Consider the following 24010-nt stretch of genomic DNA (forward strand, 5'->3'; position numbering starts at 1 on the left):
AAGACTTAAAATGGGTGAGTTTAACATAAACTAGATGCAGCAGAGGAAAGGATCAGAAAACCATGGCCAGGCAAATACACAAAATGAGAAATGGGAAAAATTCAAACAGGTCTATGATCTTGTGGCAAAAGGTTTGACCAAGTGGAATTATAGTGCCATAGAGGAATGGAAAATTGAAGAAGCAACATTTGAAAAGATATTGAACAGTCTTCCCAAGAATATGTAATAATTTAAGCTAGGTATTTATAAAGCTACAACAAGCTCAAACAATGTAAAATAAACTAAATAAATACTCAGACCCATTATAATAACTCTGCTAAAGATAAAACCATAAAGATAAAATTTTCAATGCAGTTAAAAAAAAGACACATTACCTTCAAAGAGCAACAGAAGATTGATAAGTGACTGATGAAATGATGGAAAACAGAAGGCATTTTTCAAATGATAAAAGCACAAACTTCTAATATAAAATCTTATAATCTTCAAAACTAACCTTCAAAATAGAAATGATACTGATCTCTTTAATTCACTTTGGAATTTACTTTAATTTCCTTTGAAAAACATCAAAATAAATAGGATACATTAATGACTATGTTGGAGTTAAATGAACAGCAAGATAATGTGATACAGCCAATATAGTAAAACATTAATGGTTATCTAGGTAGTGGTTATACTTATTTTCACCATGAAATCTGTCAACATTCATCTGTGTTTGAAAATATTCATAATAAAATACTGAGAAAAATGAAAGCATAAGTCTCTTCTAATGGATAAAAACATCAGAATAAGAAAGCATCTGATATGAAAAGATGTTCAGTATACTAACTCATCAAGGAAATATTATTTAAAATTCCAGTGAGCTACCATCGTAATTCCTGAAGAATGGCTAAAAATTAAAAAAAGAAAAAGGAAACTGATAACACCAAGTGTTGGCAAGAATGTTCAGCAACAGAAATACTCATATTACCAGTGGGAGTTTAAATTAATACATCCAGCGGGGCGCCTGGGTGGCTCAGTCGGTTAAGCGTCCGACTTCGGCTCAGGTCATGATCTCACGGTCCGTGAGTTCCAGCCCCGCGTCGGGCTCTGTGCTGACAGCTCAGAGCCTGGAGCCTGCTTCAGATTCTGTGTCTCCCTCTCTCTGACCCTCCCCTGTTCATGCTCTGTCTCTCTCTGTCTCAAAAATAAATAAACATTAAAAAAATTTAAAAAAATAAATTAATACATCCAGCGATAATAGCTACTAAAGTCAGAGTTCTGTCTGCTTTAATACCCAGTACTTCCATTTCTATGTGTTTACATATGTACAACATATGAAATACACACAGTTGTTTTTTTTTAATTTTTTAATGTTTATTTTATTTTTGAGAGAGAGAGACAGACAGTGTGAGCAGGGGAAGGGCAGAGAGAGAAGGAGAGACAGAATTTGAGGCAGGCTCCAGGTTCCCAGTGTCAGCACAGAGCTTAACACAGGGCTCAAACCGACCAATTGTGAGATCATGGCCTGAGCCAAAATTGGACGCTCCACCAACTGAGCCACCCAGGTGCCCCAACACTCAGTTGTTAAGAGGAGTAGAACTTATTATTAGCCCAAACCATAAACTAACCAAATTCAAGGGATGTGTATTTCACCATCGGTTGAGAGCCAACAGTCTAGAGGTGTAATCTTGTTTCAGCTTTATCAAAGTATAATTGACAAAACCATAAAATATTTAAAGTATATATCAAAAAATGGCAAGTAAAGACAAGTTTATTTCTGACCCAAGTTGCAAAGATAAAAACATAATAAGCGGTCCATGAATTTAGCAGGACATCTACCCTGATACCCAAGGCCACAGTAACCAATGGGTATTGATAAGCAAGGTGGACAGCTATACACAGGTCATTTAGGAAGCTGAAAACAGAGGCACAGGAAGCAAAGGACTTTATTTTCATTTATAAGAGAGACTGGAACATGGAAAATAAAATTACCTATTTCCCTGAAATGAGTTCTCAAAAGGCCAGTGTAGTTGTCACGAACGGAAAGATATGTAAAAAGAGAAGCATGAGGACAGGTGATATGAGAAAATATAGAATTAAATTAAGATGTTGACAAGATGGTATTATTGCCTGTGGAAGGATTTTTCCCAGAGAAAACCATGGCAAGAGTAGAATAATTAATTTAGTAAACATTTATAAAATTGATTCAATTCATATTCCTGTCCTTTCAGAACAGATGACATCAGGAAGGTCTGTCAATAAGTTACTACAAAAATTCTAAAACCGGGAAGACCAAGAAGAGAATGGTAGGCCTTACCCTAGAAGAATTCATGCAATCTCCATTTAATAAGTATATTTCAGTATGCACGTGCATTTGAGAAATGTTTGTTGGCCTTGTCTACTGTAATAAATGAAACAGAATCTCTGTCTTCATGGAGCTTGATTTATAAATAAAGCTTATAGGGGCGCCTGGGTGGCGCAGTCGGTTAAGCGTCCGACTTCAGCCAGGTCACGATCTCACGGTCCGTGAGTTCGAGCCCCGCGTCAGGCTCTGGGCTGATGGGTCAGAGCCTGGAGCCTGTTTCCGATTCTGTGTCTCCCTCTCTCTCTGCCCCTCCCCCGTTCATGCTCTGTCTCTCTCTGTCCCAAAAATAAATAAACGTTGAAAAAAAAAATTAAAAAATAAATAAATAAATAAATAAAGCTTATAATAAGTAATAATAATAATAAATAAAGCTTACTTTCTGGGGCACCCAAGTGGCTCAGTCACTTAAGAGTCTTACTTTCTTTTAGGTCATGATCTTGAGGTTCGTGAATTCGAGCCCCACACTGGGCTCTGTGCTGACAGCTTGGAGCCTGGAGCCTGCTTCAGATTCTGTGTCTCCCTCTCTCTCTGTCCCTCCCCCACTCACACACTCTCTTTTTCTCTGTCTCTCAAAAATAAAATAAACATTGAAAAATTCTATAATACTTTTTTTATGAATATAATTTATTGCCAAATTGGCTTACATACAACACCCAGTGCTCATCCCAACATGTACCCTCCTCAATGCCCATCACCCATTTTCCCCTCTCCCCACCACACATTTCATATATATATATATATATATATATATATATATATATACACACACACACACATATATATACACACATACATACACACACATATATGTATGCAATATATACATATTACACACACATAATATACATAATATTATGTATTATGTACATATTACATATACATATGTATATGGCAAATATTGCATCGAAGGCACATAAAGAGCCTCTCAAAATTATACATGTCTTAGATATCAAGGGAGCCTTCTTACAGAAGGTAGCTTGGTAATATTTACATGCAGGGGTTTAACAAAGAGTCCTAGAATGATAGAGTGTTTTTTATATTAATACTAATGATAATAACTGTCATCCAGTACTATTTGTCATAGGCACCATGCAAGGAACATTTCACACATTATTTCTTTATATCTTATATTATTAATGAGGAAATAAAGTATCAGTATGTCCATAGCACTTCACATTTGCTGTATAATGTAACATAATCAAAGGACTAATATCCCATCATGTTCACAGTTACTCAAGGGAAGGGGATTACAGAGGGCCATGGGTTATTGGGAGTCAGCTTAGTATTCTGCCTAGCACACCATTCAAATCCTTCTGGCGTTAAAGTCATACACTATCTTTCCTATCATTGCTATGCTGAGGTTTATAAATCTGTCAGGATGTTTCCTTTGGTGGCACAAGGATCAGAAAGCTAAAAAGCAAGGGTCCCAGTTGTCTCCTAGAGTGATATTCTGCAAATGATCCTCCATTGGGAATGTAGTATATTATACTTACCATCCCTATTCCAGAACCATGTTTCTAGGCTCTGCTGTCTCTCTGGTCTCTAGCTGAAAATTTCATCAGCAGTTAGCTCTTGGAATGCTTTTATACATTAGTAGTGAAGACAATTTGGGGGAGTTTCTTATTGATATGGCTAAAGTTACATTGTTTTCAAATAGTATTTCACTAAGCTTGTCATTGGTTGTAGTTCTTTTCATCCATAAAAACAAATGAAAAAAAGCACAAACAGAAGAAAAGTAACTGTAATCACTGTACATTAACGTGAAAATTCCAAAGATCCCTTGAACATACATACATCTCTTCTCTGTAAAGGTCAATTTTTGTTGCAAAACAGGATGCAACTTGAAGGGTGAAAAAGAAAAAAAATACACATACTTAACTCCAACCATGACAAAATTCTGGTATTTTAAATAATTCAACATTTCTAAAATTCTATAAGGAAGTTAGTCTAAGGGAAATAATCTGTTTTCTAAATAAGGGCCAAGTGAGAGAGAGAGAGAGAGAGAGAGAGAGAGAGAGATCCCTTTTCATGAATGAAATGTTATTTTCTAGTTTCATCCCAGGCACCAATCAGTAATATGAGTTGCTCTTGGGCTTCAAAGTAGAAAACAATCAGCTGCACATATTTTCAGAAAACAAACAAAACAAAACAAAACCAACGGCACTCTTCAGGTTAATTTAAAGTCCTAGTAATATGGCAAGAAACATGTCCTTGGAAATGTATACAAAAACAATGTCTTATACTAGAACTTTTCATTTTATTGAGTTAGAAACCATCAGACTCATGAGGTCTTCTAGTCCATTATTTCCATCATTTGAACGTGTTGTGGCACCTGGATGAGCATGAACTGATACTCGTACTCTCCAAAGATAGATCCCTTCATATACAGGAACTATGCACATTAAATATCCCAGTGTTACTTGAGAGTTACTTCCTCATACACAATTAGTGCAGCTGTCACATATAAAATGTATATGTAAATGCACATGTAGGTAGTTCTAGGACCCACTTAATTTAGAGGAAAAAGCAATTTTGTAAGTATTTTTGAATGTTAAAAATCTCTGCAACATTATAAATTAGTGAATTAATCAATGTCTAAGCATATGGAATGGAAATTTACCTATGAAGTTGATGTAAAACTTTGACATTGAACTGTTTCATACTTCCCAAACTGGTCATTTTAAATGGTTTAAACTAATATAACACCTTATTATAGCATCAAGCTAATATTATTAATAGTATTTGCTATTTTTACTCCATCTTGAATAAAGGAAAATCTATTTCTCTTTGTGCATCCTGTGATTATTTATTAGGAAAAAATTAGCTTAACTTTCGTATAGAATGATTTGAAACACTGGTGTAAAATACGCGAAAGTGAATATTTATCTACCTTTCCAGTTGTATCTCCTGCCACTCTGTTTACACCTACTCTGAATTCATAGGAGACTTTCTGTCTTTCTTTAGCAAATCTGGCTAAAGCACGTCCATGGTTTATTTCACTCTTGTAGTTTTCTCTGTGTCTAGTGCCCTCCCCCATAACCTTACCATAAGAGGCACAAGAGAGGTCGCCTAGAATTTCATCTCCTGTTTGAAGCCTTCCTAGAATTGTTCACTCAGATCCCAAACACAATGAGACTTGGTTTAACTGTGATTGAATATATGTTATTTGTACCAATAGAGTGCAAGTTGCTTGAGGTGAGAGATCACATCCATTTGTTTGTATGTGATTTGCAGTCAGTGTAAGGTCTGTATGCACACAAAATGTGTTCATTGAATTGAAGATTGCTACTAAATGCAGTGCATTCCAAACACTGGAAGTACTGTAGCAAATCTCCCAAAGGCATTTTCTTATACATGGAATGTTCAGTTATCTACTGGTGTTTTCTAATTGCCTTACCACACATTTCCTACTACATTACCAGGAGTCCTGCTGAGATAGTACTGCCAGCAGCTACATATCTTGCCAATTTGTGTCAGAAAATGTTGAAATGTTGCCTTTTCAGTGATGAACTAAACAGTAGGGGCTCTGAACAGTTACCATGGCAACAGAGACCAGGGAAAGTAAAAAGGGACTGACAAATTCCATTGGAGGGATGAGAGGGCTGGATCTCCCAACAAAGATGAACTGACAAAGTCCCCAAGGCCAAATACTTCTCTCTACTAGTTTTGAATCCTCAGGGTCTTTGTAATCAGAAGACTATCCTGACTCTGCCCCAAAAGATGAGGCCAACCCTCAGCTCTAGCTGACTCAACCTGTGCTGACTCAATGTGTGACACATGTGGCTCCTTCCCAGACTACTCCCCTTGCTCCAGAAGATGAGATACTAAGACTTTGAATCATTTAAAATTTACTCTGAAATCAGTGACCTTTTCACCAACTGCAAGGTGCTTTCAATTCCTCTTGAATTAATAAACAATTCAGGTAGCCAAGGTGACAAGATTTGAACCTATACTTCGTAGGAATTTCAATTCTAATACTTCCAAGATCAATAACAGTTCAGATCTCCTCATGTAAAACTGAACTGGAGTTCTCTGTCAGAATGCTTACAATATGGTGAAAAGAGGCACGACAATATTGGATCCCTGAGAAAATGCTTAAGGAAACTTAAAGATAGGAGTAAATATATTATTTTTTATTACATTATTATATTTCCCTGAAAGCTTGTTCTTCTCTTTACAAGATAACAACAAAGACTTTTTATATATGCTTGTCATGACTTCTGTTTTAGGTTTTTGAACTGGAGTTAATTCCAAAGGTTCAGTTATTTTGTGATAACATTGATCTGTACATTTATGATAGGTAAATTTTTGTGTACCCAGGGTATAAAATTTTTAGAGGCACCTGGGTAGCTCAGTCAGTTGAGTGTCTGACTTCGGTTCAGGTCATGATCTCACAGTTTATGGTATCGAGCCCTGTGTTGAGTTCTGTGCTAACACTGGGAACCCAGAGCCTCATTCAGATTCTGTGTCTCCCTCTCTCTTTGCCCTTCCCCCGCTTGCACTGTGTCTCTACCTCAAACAAAAATAAATAAACATTTAAAAAAATAAGTAAAATAAAAAGAAATTAAAAAATAAATTTTAAAGGTAATATGTCATTTTAGGTATCAGTACATTTTTATATAGGTATAGACATGTAAATGGGTAATTTATGCTGACAAGGAATGCATATTATCTATAATAAATAGAAAGTAAGTTGGGTAATAAATATAAAATAATACATTCTTGAAAATAATATGTCATAATATCATATCATATATTCACCTGTATATACTCTTATCTACAAGGAAACACAGGAGCATTTAACAGTCACTTCTTGGAGTGGAATTGAGAGAATTCAGGTAGAAGAGGTCTTTATCTATTAAATTAATTAGATTAAGGGTGGATCTGAAATTATTACAAAATAAGCCCATGTTATTTTCTATGAAACATACATTTTTAAAGCAAAATTCTAAAACAAATTACATTGCACATCTTCTCTGTTCGATGTTTATGTAATTATTTTCTGTTCTTATTTTCATTATTTCTTTCATTCTTATATGTTGAGTTTGCTGTTGCCTTTTCTCGCTTTTTAGATGGCTACTTAGATCATTGATTTTTAGTCTTCTTTTATAAAGGAGGCATTTATAACCATATGAATTTTAGTAAAGGATGGTGACAGCTGCATTATATAATTGTTTGTTTGCTTTGTTTTGTACATTTTACTTAAGCTTATATACCAAAAAGTTCAGAAATCATCATGTTAGGGTCAAATATCTTTATCATAGTGAACACATCCATGTAGACAGCACCAATAAGAGGAAACATTAGAAATAGGACACCAGAAGTCTCTGTGCTTCTTTTAGTAACATTTGCTCACCCCAAGGGCAATGCTATCATAATTTTTAAGTACTTGTATTAGTTTTGCCTAATGAAATTTTGCCTAATGTAATAGAGCATGACCTGCTCATGTCTGCCTACTTTTGCTTAATATTATAGTTGTAAGTCCTCCATTTTGTTCTATGTATTTGAAGTTCATTCATTCTTGTTGATGTGTAGTATATCATTGCATGAATATGCCACAGTTTTTCATTCATTCTTTTCTAGATAAGCATTTGAATATTTCCAGTTTGGCCTATTACAAACAATTCTTCTGAGAGCATCTGTGTGTGTGTGCACATTTAAGACCACATGTAGACATACATTTAGTGAATATATGTAGAAGTGGATCATACATTCAGAGTTCATAGATACTAAGAAACAACTTTTCCAAATATCTGTACCAATTTATAGTTCTACAATTAATTTAGGAGAGTTCCAGTTATTCTATATCCTTATCAAAATTTGGTAGCATTTTTAAATTTTTTGATGTTACCATTTTAGTAAGTGTATAGTGATATTCAGTTGTAACTTTAAATTGCATATTCCAAAGGCTAATGTGCTTGAGCAGCATTTTCTATTTTTATTACACTTTCATATACCCTATTTTGTGAAATGCCAATTAATGTTCTTGTACCTTTTCCTTTTAGTTTTTGCTATTTTCTTTTTTTTTGTAGGAATTTTTAATGGATTTGAATATAAATCCCTTGTTCAGTATGTGCATTGGAAATATTTTATTCTATTATGCAACTTGATTATAACTCACTTAATGATGCCATTTGATGTTCTGAAGTTTTTTATCTTAAAACTGTACAAGTTATTTTTTTTCATTTATGGTTAGTTCTATTAGAAGCTTCTTTCAAAAAAAAAATATCCACTCCAAGGATATTCTATTAGACAATTTTCTAAACTTTGCTGTATTACTTTTTGATAAATAATTCTGGGAATAGTTTTGTGAATTGTGTAAAATAGTAGTGCACATATATTTTTTTCCTCTGTGAATGTCCAATCCTTCAATTTATGCAAAAATAGTCCTTTCCTCACTGCACTATCACCTAGACATCAAACAGGTGAGCATATGTGAATGGAAACATTTTCAGTGATTCTAAATGCTTCCACCAGATACCTATTCTACACCATCTTTATTATTGTATATTTATAATGCGTCTTATATCTGGAGTGTAGAGCTAACAAATTTTGTTTAACTTCAGAATGTTGTCTGAACATTGCCCTCTGCATTTACATATAAATTCCTGAAGTTGATTTGTTAATTGCCACAAAAACTAACAAACAAATCTCTTGGGATTTTAATTGGGATTGCTTGCAATCTCTAGATCAACTTAAAGGGTATTGCTATCATTTTAAAAATTAAGTCTTTCAACTCACAGTGGTATATTGCTTCATCTATTAAATTTTCCTTTAATTTTTCTCATTTTTTGGACTTTTCAGTATTAATGCCTTGTTCATTTTTTGTTAAATTAGTTTTCAGTTAATTGCTGAAGTTACTGTTACCATATGATAACTTTTACATTTTTTTCGGCCTATTCTTTTTCCTCACGTAAAAATAAAATTAGTTATTAAAAAGAGAACTTGAGGGACACCTGGGTGGCTCAGTTGGTTGAGTGGCTGACTTTGGCTCAGGTCATGATCTCGCTGCCCATGAGTTCGAGCCCCGCATGGGGCTCTGTGCTGACAGCTCAGAGCCTGGAGCCTGCTTTGGATTCTGTGTCTCTGCCTCTCTCTGCCCTCTCCCCTGTTCACCCTCTGTGTCTCTCTGTCTCTCAATAATAAATAAACGTTAAAAAAAATTAAGAAAAAAAAGAGAACTTGTAACAAATGAGCTTGATAAGTAAACTTATTCATTTAAATATTTCTTTTCAGAATAATCTCCAACATTTATAACTTTATTATACAGGAATTTCTTTTATTATTCTTATTCCAGTTCTTATTCTTTGTATTTTTTTCTCCCTGTTTTAACACTGACTTAACAGGGTGGGAGCTAGAGGGCATTTGTGTTTTGCTTCCAGTTTTAGAGAGTATATTGAATACTTCCATTTATTTCACTGAGTTTTTATTCAGTTTTGTGTGTGAATTTGTGTGTGTGTGTAAAAGAAAGATGTTTGCCTTAATTCCAATTTTGCTGAATTTTATCATAAGAATTTTTTTCGCATGCTTGGTCCATATTTATTGCAATAATCACACAATTTTTTTTCAATTGTGGTGAATTATATTGCTTGATTTTTTAATTATAAATTGTCCTTGCTTACCTAAAATAAATCCTGTTTGTTAATAATGTTCATTTCTATCATTATATTAGATTTGCTATTGTTTTATTAAGGAATTTTTCATCTACATTCAAGAGAAAATTTTATTTTGTCTCAGATTTTCTTTTCTTGCTGTATCTTTTCAAAGCTTTAGAAGCAAGTTTTTATTGGTCTTATAAAAAAGAGTTGGGAATTTCTGCCTCTTTTGCATGTTCTAGAATGGTTTATTAAAGAGTTGCATTCCTCTGTTAAAATATTTGGAAAAAATAACTGGTAAAACCATCTGATCTGTCTTTATGGAAAAGTTTCTCAATGATGATTTAATTTACTCAATTACCACCAGATACTTCAGATTTATTTTCTGATGTCATCTTTGTAAAGCATTTATCAAGAAATCAATTTGCTTTCTCCAAATTGTCAAATAATGCATGATGAAATAAAATGTTCATAATACATATTTTACTTTACTTTACTTCTATACATATTTTACTTTACTTTACTTCTATACATATTTTCTTCCACTTATGATGGAGTTACATCCCAATAAAGCTGATGTAAGTTGAAAATATAATTAAGTCAGAAATGCATTTAACACATCTAACCTACTGAATATCTTAAGTTTAGCCTAGCCTAACTTTAACATTCTCAGAACACTTACATTATCTTACAGCTGGGCAAAACCATCTAACACAAAATCTATTTTGTTATAAAGTGTTGAATATATCAAGAGAATGGTTGTATGAGTATGGAACAGTTATATCAGTTGTTATCCTTGTGATGGTGGGGCTGACTGGGAGCTGTGGTCACTGCCTCTGCCCAGAATCAAGACAGAAGATCTTATCATATCTTCAGTTTGGGAAAAGATCAAAATTCAAAATTCAAAATATGATTTATACCAAATGAGTATCACTTTTAAACTATCATCAAGTTGAAATATTATAAGTTGAGCCACTGTAAGTCAAGGACCATACACATATTTTTTAATGATTCTATAATTTTAATTTTTGCTACTGATATTTTTTCTTTTATTACTGTTTATTGCTCTTTCAAGTACTTGATTTTTATATTTTTTTCAAAGAACCCATTAATTTTTGCTGATTTTCTGTTATTTCTTTAACATCTTATTGATTTTTTTTGTTGTTCCTTCTAATTTATTTCATTTTTACTTGCTGATTTTCCTAGCCTTGGATATAAAGATTTAAGTAATTTCTTTTCTTTTTTTAAGTTTTTATTTATATTTCAGTTAGTCAAAATACAGTGTAATATTAGTTTCAGGTGTAGAATTTAGTGCTTTGTCACTTACATACACTCTTTTTCCCTTTATACTGTATCCCTAAGTCTATGCATTAAGTCTATACATTACCTGAGTCACACATTTTTACCTGTACTTAATTACATTCATTTAAAATATTTGCTAATATCTTCTTTGACACACGTTATTTATAAACATGTAGCTTAATTCCCGTTTAGTTGATATTTTTCTATTTATTATTTTTATTGATTTTATTTAGCTTAGATCCATTGTGGTTAGAGATTTACCAAGAATATTCCCAAGTGTTAAAATTTATTGAACTTTTCTTTATGGTATGTGTCTGGCCAATTTGGTGAATATTCAATATAAACTTCATGCTATGGTTATTTGTCATTTACTGTTTACACTATTTTTATATGATAATTAGGTTAAATCTGTTACTTAGATTTTTTAAGCTTTTTAACCTTATAGAAATTTTGTTTGTTTTTTCTCCTAGTTTATTAGATGTTTGCTAAAAATATGTCAACATTATTATGAGCCTATTTTCCTTTTTCTGCACTTAATTTTTTCTTTATATGTGTTATTTAGAGTATAGACTTAGAATTATGACATCTTTTTCTTAAATTAAATCCCTTAATAATTATTAAATCCCTTTTATCTCTAAGGACATTTTCTGCATTAAAATCTACTTTATGTGATATTAATGAGTTGTACCAAATTGCTTTTGGTTTTCTATACAGCATTTTTTTTTAAAAGTTCTCATCCTCGGATTTAAAGTGTAACTCGTTTAGGCAGTATATAAGAGGAATTTGTACTTTTATTCAGTCCCCAAATTGAGTCATTTCCTTGGAGTATAATATATATTTACATTCATTATCATCATTGATATGGTTCTGTTTTCTTTTACCTTCCTGTTATTCATTCCCGTATGTGTGATTCAGTTTTATGTTCCATTTTTCCCCTTCTCTTTTGAATTAATCAAGCATTTATATCTTTGTAAACTCTATTAAATTATCATTTACACATTGTTTAATTTTCTTTAAATTATTACTCAGAGGGTTGTAACATCAACCATTATCTTATTACATCCAATAAAAACAATATTTACATTTTTCCCAATTCTACTAGAGCCCTAAATCTATTAAATTATATCCACAATATGTATCTTTTATTTCCATGATTTCAGTTCTACATAGGGTTAACCTCATTAGACCAGTATAAATATTGTTCATTTTTATTTATTTAAGTTATTCATTTTTTGTAATGTTTATTTTTGAGAGGGAGAGAGAGAGCAAGCGCAAGCAGGGGAGGGGCAGAGATAGAGGGAGACACAGAATCCAAAGCAGGCTCCAGGCTCTGAGCTCAGCACAGAGCCCAAGCTGGGTCTTGAATCTACGAACAATGAGATTATGACCTGAGCCAAAGTGAAATGCTTAACCAACTGAGCCACCCAGGTGCCCTAAAGTTATTCATTTTTAATCAACACTTATTTATAGTTGCCCACTTATTTGCTCTTTTTAGTCTGCTTCATTTTCTCCTACACATCCATGTTTCTGTTGTTATCTCTTGACTATAATCTGCAATATTCCTTTCTTTACATGTCAGCCTGCTTGCTTCCAATTTCCATCTTCTATTTCTTGTCTTTATTTTTAAGGATTTTCTTTCTGAGTATATATTACTAGGTTGGTTGCTATTTGTTCTTGGTACACTAATGCCATACCATTGCCACTAGTTTCCATTGTTTCTATTAAGAGGTCAACAAATATTTCTTTCTTTGATAGTAATGTATTTTTTTTCTTCCCTGTATATTTTCAAGATTTTCACTTTGTGTCACTTTTTAGCAGTTTTACTATTATGTATAGAAGAGAGTTGGTTATGTGTGTGTGTCTGTGCCTGTCTGTGTGTAAAGTTATACTGCTCTGGTTTGCTGCCCCTTTTGAGTCTGCGTATTCATGTCTTCCACTCATTTTTGAAAACCGCTCATTGTATTTTCATGTATTGCTTTTCCTCCATTTTCTCTCTCTTTTCTCCGTGGAACTTGAATTGCCTGTATGCTAACACATTTGACTGTGTTGCATATGGCTCTCATACTTTTAAAATTTTTTAATTTTCTTTTTATGTTCCAAGTTGAGTGTTTATATCTGTATTTCTATATCCAGTTTATTGGTAGGTTTGTCTTTATTGCTTTATTTTCCTTTTACAGTTAGTCATATTTTATTATCTCAATCATATGATTTATCTAAATCATAAAAATTATCTATTAATGTTTAGAAAGATTCAGTCAGCAGTCAGTTTATCCCTATTTTACCTGATGATTCTTTCAAGGCTAAGGTTTCTTGTCTCTCAGTCCTATATTCTTGGGTTCCCAAATCTCAGCTATTCTTGGGTTCCCAAGTTAGCTCTTCAGCTTCCCAGCCCATGCAATTTTAAATTTTATAAATATCTCTAGGAGAGACTATATTTATCTTAAAGCAGGACCTCACCCCATGAATATCTTTTTCCCCCTAAACATTGAAGATAGTGAACTCTCTTATATATATGTTTTTGGCTTAGTTTTCCAGCCCTATGTCTAATCCCAGAGCTAAGAATTAGATTCAAATTTGAGACCACTGAAAGGTTCATGTGTTACCCTAGCCCTGAGTTTCTGCAAAATGCATTACTGGATTATCTTTCTGTCTTTGGAAAGTATCTTGTCTGGAACAAGCTTGATTTTAACCGACAGGCAGAAGCAGACAATGTCACAAGTAGAGCAAAAGTAGCTGGTCATCCTCAACTCATCACAATTCTTTTTTTTTTTTTATGTTTACTTATTTATTTTGCATGAGCAGAGAAGGGGGAAAGATTGGGAGAAAGAGGGAATCCCAAGCAGGGTCTATGTTGTCAGCACAGAGCTGGACAGAGGGCTCGATCTCACAAATAGTGAGATCATGACCTGAGCCAAAAGCAAGAGTGGGTCACTTAACCAACTGAGCCACCCAGGCACCCCCCAACACAATTTTTTTCTGTGAATTTTAGCTCATGCAGGCCTTATTGCCTCCAAAGTCCCCCAATGCCTTTAAAAGTATGGTTTTGTTATTTATTTGGCTAGGTGTGACAGGAGCATTACTCTGCTGCAAACTGCTGCATCTTACCTGGAAATGTTTTGTGGAGTTGCTTGAGCAAATTGTAGATAAAAACTATATAGTTTATTTGGTATCTGTGTACATAACTTCTAGATAGGGTTTAATTTTCTTCTGGCAGGCAGCTTGGTTAGGAGTAGATTACCTTAATCTTCTCAGAAATTAGGTGCTTCAAATTTATTTTCAGTGACAACTGGTTTATCTCCAGTCTAGTTTATCTCCTTAGATAGAGTCTTTGGATTCTAGTAGAAAATTCTGGGTGTTTACAGAGCCTCTAATATGACAGGAGCTCAACTCTAATTTTTATTCTACCAATCTCCTGATATGATGAGGGTACAGTTTGGACTCTCAGATGTTCAGCCTCAGATTTCTGCTTAACTTCTCAGCTCAATACCCATACCCACCTCCAACAATCCCCCTACTCCTCCCCCTGGCAAATTGGAAAACTACTTCAAAAGGAAAAGTGTTTCCAAATGTCTGGTTCATTTTGCTTAGGTTATTTTCTCTCTCAGAATTATAATTTAATAAGTCTTTGCTGTGGTATGCTCTCAAATATAATTTTTGTCTTTTTTTTACCCCAGCTTAGCTAGTTGTTCTCAGTGAATGGATTGGTCCACAACAAATTATGGTGCTGCTTCCAAATTAATTATCATGTATTTTAATTCTATTTCTACTTTTAACCACACAAGATGTTATAAGTATAGTCACCATGTATTTTTGGCCTACTCTACATATTTAGTTTTTTCTTTTTCCCCATTCCTTCTTTTAATCTCTTTTGTTTCCTTAATAAACTTCTAAAATTCCCCTTAGTATAGCTATGCTGTTAACCTATCCTCTGCAAATAAAAGAGAACACATTTATAATTCTCTTCAATTATTCAGAATAACCTATGGGAAAAAATAGCTGCTGCTCGACTTAACATAACATGAAATTATATTTTTAATCAATAAAGCAACGTGCTAAACTTTTATTCACAGATAATGACAGATATTTATAATTATTAATTTATAGAGTTGTCAAATTTTAGGGTAATGAAATAAATTTATAATTCATTTGATTAATGGGACTTCTAGGGGCCTGTGAAAATTACTATACGATTTCTTTGACCCAAATAGGAAAAAAAATTAAAAGACATAAAACCAAAAAGAAATTGATTTACTTGAAAAGAAAAACACTGCATTCTGAGCATGGTGGATTTTACTATTTTAGTATATATATATATATATATATATATATATATATATATATATTTATGAAATTTATTTTGAAGCCTACCTCCATTATTCATGAGAAAGAAATCACTTCAAAATTTGCCCCACAAGGAGGAGTTCTGACCCTTCTCATTAACCTTCTTTTTCCTCACCCCTAATCTCAGCCTTCACACATTTCAACAGATCTCTGATGTTATTGATGCATGTTAGTCCTCAAATTGAAATGTCATAATCCACTTAAAATTCTCCTCGATTCACATCAAACTCGGTCATCATCCCTGTGCAACAGAACTCTTAAAGAGTTAGAAATAGAATTTTGTAGTGCTCTATGCATTTTAAAAACAATCCAGTAAGTACAAGAAATATATAATACTTATATAGGACATAAAAATAAATTAAAATCAGTTGTCAAAACTCCTCTTTAACCTAGTAATTTTCTGGAAACTTTCGTGGTTGCTATAGATATAATTAATTGGCACTCTAAGCCTTCACAAAACAAGAGGGGATTTTTCGAGTCATGTGCATAACTAATTTCCTTCTAAATCAAGCATAATTTCCTTACATTAATGGTAGCGAAATAAGCCTGAATTTCCAGGTTATTTGTGACTGACTCTATAAGAGAATCTTATTTTCTTATTTCTTATTTCTTATTTCTAAACCACAGAACACAGAAGAAAAAGGTATTCCAAATGACTTTGGATCAAGCTGAGTCTTATGGACAAATAATTATCACTACTTAGTAGGCCGTCGACTCTGCAGGGCTGCCATGCATTTCAATTCAATGACCATGCAATTTTGGCATCAAAGTGTATTTATCAATTAGTAAAGGATGAACAGTTTTTGATAATCTTTGATTTGTCAATGACAAGAGAGAGGTGACTTTAAAAATGTAACACATATAACAAAAGTCACTTAAAAGAGAAATAAGTATATATCTGATAAAAACAATTTAGCGCTGGCGGTGTCAGCATGCTTCTTTACTCCTCAAAAATGTTACATAAGACATGAATAGACACTTTTCCAAAGAAGACATCCAGATGGCTAACAGACACATGGAAAGATGCTCAGCGTTACTCATCATAAGAGAGATGCAAATCAAAACCACAATAGATAACATCTCACACCTGTCAGAGTGGCAAAATTTAACAACTCAAGAAAAAAACAGATGTTGATGGGGATGAGGAGAAATAGAGTCCCACTATTGGTGAGACTGCAAACTGGTGCAGCCACTCTGGAGAACAGTATGGAGGTTCCTCAAAAAATTAAAAATAGAACTGCCCTACTACCCAGCAATTGCATAACTAGGTATTTATCCAAAAGATACAAAAATGCTGATTCAAAGGGGCACATGATCCCCAATGTTTATAGCGGCACTATCAACATTGCCAAATTATGGATAGAGCCCAAATGTCCATCAACTGATAAATGCATAAAGAGTGTGTGTGTGTGTGTGTGTGTGTGTGTACACTCTGGAACCAATACTACACTGTATGTTAACTAAATGGAATTTAAATAAATACATTAAAAAATATTACATAGCTATGGTAGAATGGGGAGGAATTGCAAGGCCATTAATTTGTACTGGAACCCCACTGTAGGGTGGAGCAGGCCCTAGAGAACCACACCCATTTGGAGTACTGAAAGAAACTTTTGACAGCATGGGAGATAAAAGACTAGACATAAGGCAGACCCAAACCAGCTTAATCCTGAAAAAAGAACACAGAGTGAAATCATAGATAATTGTCAGCAGTCAGTACATAAGAAGACAGTAATCTGGAAATATGAGACAGAAATAAAATCTCAGGGGAAAATATAAGGGACGTGGTATTGGCAGGACTGGAAAACATTACTAGTTCTAGAAAACCAAGTACTAGACCATGTTTGATAAGATGTATCTCAGACACAAGGTGATAAAAAGGAAACCTCAGTCTGAGACCTGGAATAAGGTCAAGACTGGAGTAGCTACAAGCCTGATTTAAAGTTGAGAGTAAAGATTTTCTGAGCTACCCGGGGAGAGGCCATAGGGCATTCTTCTGTATTCTCATCATAAACTGAAGGGAAACTTTCACAGTGTCCAAAGCCCTTGATATCTTGCAAATGAAGGAGGAAGATGCCCTCAAATTCCTTACAGCAGAAACTCACTCAAGTTGCACCAACCTGACTTTCAAATGGAACAGTATATCTACAAAAGGATAAGTGCTGGTATTACATCATAAATCTGAAGAGAACCTGGGAGAATCTTCTGGCAGCTCATGCTATTGTTGCCATATAAAACCCAGATGATATCAGCATCATATCATCCAGGAGTACTGACCAGCGAGCTGTGATGAAGTTTGCTGTTGCTATCGGAGCCACTCCTATTGTTGGCTGTTTGATTCCTGGAACCTTCACTAATCAGATTCAGGCAGCCTTCCAGGAGCCAAGACTTCTGGTGGTTACTGATCCCGAGGCTGACTACCAGCCTCTCACAGAGGCATCTTATGTTAACCTGCCTACCATCATTCTGTGTAACACAGACTCTCCTCTCCATTATGTGGACATTGCTAAACCTTGCAACAACAAGGGATCTCACACAGTGTATCTGATGTGCTGATTGCACATTCAGAGTGAATGGACTGCTCCAGCTCCTGAGTTCACTGCTACTCAACCTGAAGTCTCAGACTGGTCTGAACGCATGCGGGTGCCCTCTGAGCCTATTCAGGAGTTCCCTACTAAAGACTGAAGTGCTCACAGCCTGTCACTGAAGACTGGTCCACGGTTCCCACTGCTCAGGTCACTGAATGGGTAGAAACAACCTTAAGCTCCTCCTCCACAAAGGCAAACAAAATGGAAATAAGTTTGATGGGAAACAAATGGTTTCATACCAAAAAAAATTGACCATAAAAATAAAACAAAAACATAAGATCACATGATGGAAGAAATCCTAATTTTCCAAGAATATAACTTTAATCACCTTATATTCTTTTCATAAATAAAGAAATATCAATGAGCAGAACTAGTTTTAACAATTTAGAATAAGGTATAGTTATGTTTTTAATTATTTTGGTTTTTGCTTTTATTTTTAGGCATATAAATTTAGATGGGTCACTGATATAGAGAGATTATAAGGAGGACACATAATTCTCTAAGGACTTGAACAGACTGTGAAAATACATTAAAGAGTATATTGCAACAGAACAAAGAAAAGTGTAGACTTTTATCTCATATTCCAAAGAATACAAATGAATAAAATATCATCAGGAAGAGAATGATTGGCAGGAAGAATTTTTTGCTAGGGAGGCATGAGTCTGAACTCTATTTATAAAAATCTAAATGTAGAGCTGTTTTCAAAAGCAGTCATGGTGCCTGAGGCACAAAAGAGTTAAATATTTCAGTAACTGGAAGAGCTTTTATCCATAACCACACATACCTACTCACTTACCTGTCTGGTATATTGATTGTATTTAAATGGACATGGACAGGCAATTTTCCAAGGAACAAACGGAAGTGACCAATGCACGCACGCACACACACACACACACACTTTAACCTGTTCAGTAATTACATTATATTGAGATATTATTTTTTCATCTATGGAGATAACAGACTAAATGAATGGCAATATAAAATTGTAAGATGTGCACACCGAGGCATATTCTTGTCAGTAGATATATAAATTGCTACAATCCCAAAGAAATCAAGTTGACAGTTAAAGAACTGTCAGATGTTGCTGTTTTTTATTCAGCAATTTCTCAAAAAAAAAAAAATAGATATACTGGCAAATATAAATTCATATGGATACTTACTGCTGCATATTTTAAACTGAAAAATACATACATATATACATATGTACCCCCAAATAGTATTGGAGAAATATTTAAGTTAATCATGATATACTCATCTAAAGTAACAGGGTATCTGTTTTATGTAGGCCTAGCATTCTTTAGCATCTTAGGAATTTACGGATGTCGACAAAATGGCACCTATTGTCAAAGGATGCAAAATAAAGTTAATTACTGGCAAAATAAATAGCAAAAGAATACCTAAAATTGAATGAATCAGGTCTGAACTGGACTGAAACAAGAGAGAAAGAGATGTTTCAGCTATACTGTGTATATATCCTAGGATAGATAGATGATAGATAGATAGATAGATAGATCGATAGATCGATAGATCTAGCAAAGAAGAAAAAAAGGCCAAGTTTTTGCCTCATTAAATTTATACTCTAGTGGGGGAGAGAAACAAGTAAACAAATAAATATATAATGCAATTTCAATTGTGCCAAGCATGAAAGATAATAAAGCATAGTAATAATTACAGCAGATTTTCTAGTTTTATATTTAAAAAATCAGACCTGGAATGTGTCAGTGACATTTGAGGAGGGATCTGAGTTAAGCTGGATAACCATGTAAAGGAAGGAGACCCAGGGAGTATCAAGTATCAAATTCTGAGGAAGAGATTTTCTTCTGGGAAGAACAGGAAACAGGAATGGCAGGACCAGTGATGGAGGTAAGATGCCTAAAAAAGTAGATCTAGGAGGTAGCATGGACCAGGATGTATGAAAGGATTCAGTGAATAATTTCCCTAGCCAATTAAAAGGAAAAATAAAAGCAGCAGTGGACACAGGAGTCATACAGATGGGGGATATTTGCACTAGTAAATGGTAGATTAGTAGAAATACTAAGCCTTGTAGCAAAAAGGGCTTGATAACTTCACCTTAGTGCTAAATTCGTACTAACTAGCCCATAGTTGGTGCAGGCCTCTGTTACCGCACGGCAAAGAGCCAAATAAAATGTATTTTACCTGCAGTCAGGTAGAACTCATCAGGAGGAAGAGAAAAGAAGACTTTCGAACTGCAAATTCACCAATCAGGGGGTAGGTAAGTCACTGCTTCCTGAATGGGAAAAAATAAGGGGAAAAATTAAGTCCCTTCTCTGGGCATGGAGAGAGAAGCAAGCAATATTACTTCATCAAATCCAGAGAGTCATGATGGTTGGTGGTTAAATGTTCTAACTGCAAAGTTTTTTAGTCCATAACAATAAAATTAAAAAACAAAAACAAAAACAAAAAATACCCTGGCTTACTCAGAGCTCTTGCATTTTCCTGACAGGTAGTGTCCACTTCTGATGGTAAGATTAGCATTTATGAAAGTTTTCCTCAGCACAATCTGCCATGAACTACAGAGTTTGGAAGAGGAACTGCTCTTTAATTTTCATTCTTGTTGCAATGTGTATTTAAGATGAAAACCTAATATGATGTAGTTAGAAATAAAATAGTTTTCCAGGCACCTGGGTAGCTTCACCAGTTGGTTAAGCATCCGACTCAATTTCAGCTCAAGTCATGATCTCGGGGTTCATGATATTGAGCCCCTCATGGTATTGAGCCCCACATGGGGCTCCATGCTGATATCGTGGAGCCTGCTTGGGATTCTCTCTCTCTCTTTCCCTCTCTCTCTGCCCCTCACCCTGCTTGCATGCAAGCTCTCTCAAAATAAATAAATAAAACTTAAAAAAAAAAGAAAGAAAATAGGTTTCAAGGAAGTTTGGGTTTAAAATTCAAGTTTGCTGGTCACTAGATTCAGGTTTACACAAATTATATAATTTGATATAATTTGATATCATAGATCCTGTGTTTTTTCATTTGAAAAGTCAGAATGTTACTACCTATCTCATAGAGCTGCTGTTGAAATGGAAAGCCAAGTATTGTAAAGGAGCTTGGAAGATTTCTTTAACCTCTTTCTGCACCTATATTTAAAAACAAAACAAATAATTTCCAGATATTTTATATAAAAATCTACTGAGTGTACACACAAAGATAGGGGAAACACAAATTTAATTTTGTCTTTGAGTTTCCAAATGTCATGTTTTCCATCCTGAGGAAATGTCTTTAAAGGTGGAGCCAGAAGCCTTACAACACTCCAGTGAGAGCTGCTCCAATTTCCATGATTTATCATGAGTAGGGAAAACAAGTCCATGATTAAATTAATCCTAGTGGAAAGAAAAAACTCAGAGCAGAAATAATTTCCCAAAATAATTGACTATCAAGGAAAGAGTGAGACCGTCAAGGGGGTGATGTGGAATGAGAGTGAATACTCGACTGGCTTTCCATCTAGTATTGCAGGTACAATCTGAACTTGACATAGTGATTAACACCAGGCACTATCAGCTCAGGGAAATATGCAAAAGGAAACATCTAGCACTAATGAAATGGAGGGTAATTTTATGTTTTTTTTTTCCAGGACAATTTTTTAAATGAGCCACTTACCATTAATGAGCCACTTACTCAGCAAGAAAAGTTTGAGTTTAAATTAGACTTATATTTGCACTGGAACTCACTGCTGTGCATAACTTCAGCTGCATTAATGCTATACCTTAACTGTGCACAGAGGAATATGGCTTTTTTCTGTATTTTTCTTATAAACATAGCATCTAGAAAACATTTTCTAAAAACCCTATGCAAGATAGATAAATGACTATATAAATTTATATTAGATATGTTGCAAACACTCATAAGGGAAATCATTAATATCTTCTTTCAATTATTTCTATTATCTATCATCTATCTATCTATCTATCTATCTATCTATCTATCTATCTATCATGTATCCTCTGTCTATCTATCTATCTATCTATCCTCTTTACTTATACATACACACACACATCTACAAAATGATTACTATTTATTATTTAATGATTTGGGGCTAATCCTGTAAGGACCAGATAGAAAACTTAATCAATAAAAGTCACACAATTCTTTCATTTAATTAAATTTATTTGAAATCTTCTTTGTCAGGCATTAATATTTACATTTGCTTTCTTTTGGTTTGAATTTACACTTATCTTGTATATTTTTTCCAGCCTTAAAATTATTTTCAGTAAAATATATTATAAGAGTTTATCACTCTTGTATATTGTACCCTCCATTTCATTGGTAACCAGTTGTGACAATATTGCCCCTCTGTCTTCTGCCTTCTCTTCTTGGGGGTAGCCTAAGCTCTAGATCATCAGCCCTTATTTATCCATGAGGAAGAATACAATTGGTTCTATCTTTAAGAATCATTGAACACTTTCTCAATCATTCATCAATCTATTCCCCTTTGTAGTCATTTCCCTTTATCGTCATTTCCAATGTTCTTATGCGTGAGGTTAAGCTTTTTATCCTAAAGTAGAAGCCTCTCAATCTTTTTATTTCAGTGCTGTTATATCTGGCATATCTCTCATAAAGTACATATTTTTAAATTGTAGATTTATCCCATTTTACTTCATGTCATAACAGATTGGTTGATGTTGTTTTATTCTACATTTTATAGTTTTTACTACTGCATTTTCTATGTATGTTTATATGTATATATACGCTATTATACATGTATAATTTTCTTTAGTTCTTTGATCTATATGATCGATACCTTATAACTATTTTAAGTGCATGTAATGGTATATATTTAAATAAGTATAACCTCTGACTTTAATTCAGAACATTCAGAAATAATACATCTTTTCTTATTCAAGATGGAAAATAAATAATATTTTTCATTTTCTCCACTTCATTACCCACCTCCACTTCAGTTTTAACTGATATGCAATAAAATTTTTAATTCTAGTAGGTTAAAGTTAAATTTTTATCTTTTACTTATGTATAATTTTTTATTTAGATTACTTGATTATTTAAATAGAATTGACTAGGTTTTCTTTCTTTTTTTTTTTACTTTTTTTAATGCTTATTATTTATTTTTGAGAGAGATAGAGAGACAGAATGCAAGCAGGAGAGGGGCAGAGAAAGGGGGAGACACAGAATCCGAAGCAGGCTTCAGGCTCTGAGCTGTCAACACAGACCCCAATGTGGGGCTCGAACCCATGAAACGTGAGATCATGACCTGAGCTGAAGTCTAACGCTTACCCAACTGAGCCACCCAGGTGCCCCAACTAGGTTTTCTTTTTAATGTTTCCTCACACTTAATATTTTGTTCTAATTTATCTTTTATTAAAATAATATTTTTCAGGAAAAATTAGTTGGATAGTGAAATTCATGAGACTTTGGATATTAAAAAATTATTTTTGTGGGGCGCCTGGGTGGCGCAGTCGGTTGAGCGTCCGACTTCAGCCAGGTCACGATCTCGCGGTCTGTGAGTTCGAGCCCCGCGTCGGGCTCTGGGCTGATGGCTCAGAGCCTGGAGCCTGTTTCCGATTCTGTGTCTCCCTCTCTCTCTGCCCCTCCCCCGTTCATGCTCTGCCTCTCTCTGTCCCAAAAATAAATAAACTTTGAAAAAAAAAAAGAAAAAAAAAAGAAAAAAAAATTATTTTTGTATTTGTTGCATAACTATGAATATATGTAACACTACAGAACTGTATGCTTCAAAATGATTAAGATTGTAAAATTTGTGTTATATGAATTATACCACAATTAAAAAAATTTTTGTGGCTTTAAATGTAGATAATATCTTGGAAGTTATATTTAGAACTCTAGTGTCACAAACTCTTTCCCCCCCC

The 24010-nt window shown here is 34.0% G+C and overlaps 1 pseudogene; it reads left to right on the top strand.

Moving 5' to 3' along the window:
- Window positions 1–34: 34 nt before the first annotated feature.
- LOC122484298 lies at window positions 35–18422 on the top strand (annotated as a pseudogene).
- The last annotated feature ends 5588 nt before the right edge of the window (window positions 18423–24010 follow it).

The sequence above is a fragment of the Prionailurus bengalensis genome, chromosome D1, assembly GCF_016509475.1.
Source record: "Prionailurus bengalensis isolate Pbe53 chromosome D1, Fcat_Pben_1.1_paternal_pri, whole genome shotgun sequence".
In the NCBI taxonomy this organism is placed as follows: domain Eukaryota; kingdom Metazoa; phylum Chordata; class Mammalia; order Carnivora; family Felidae; genus Prionailurus; species Prionailurus bengalensis.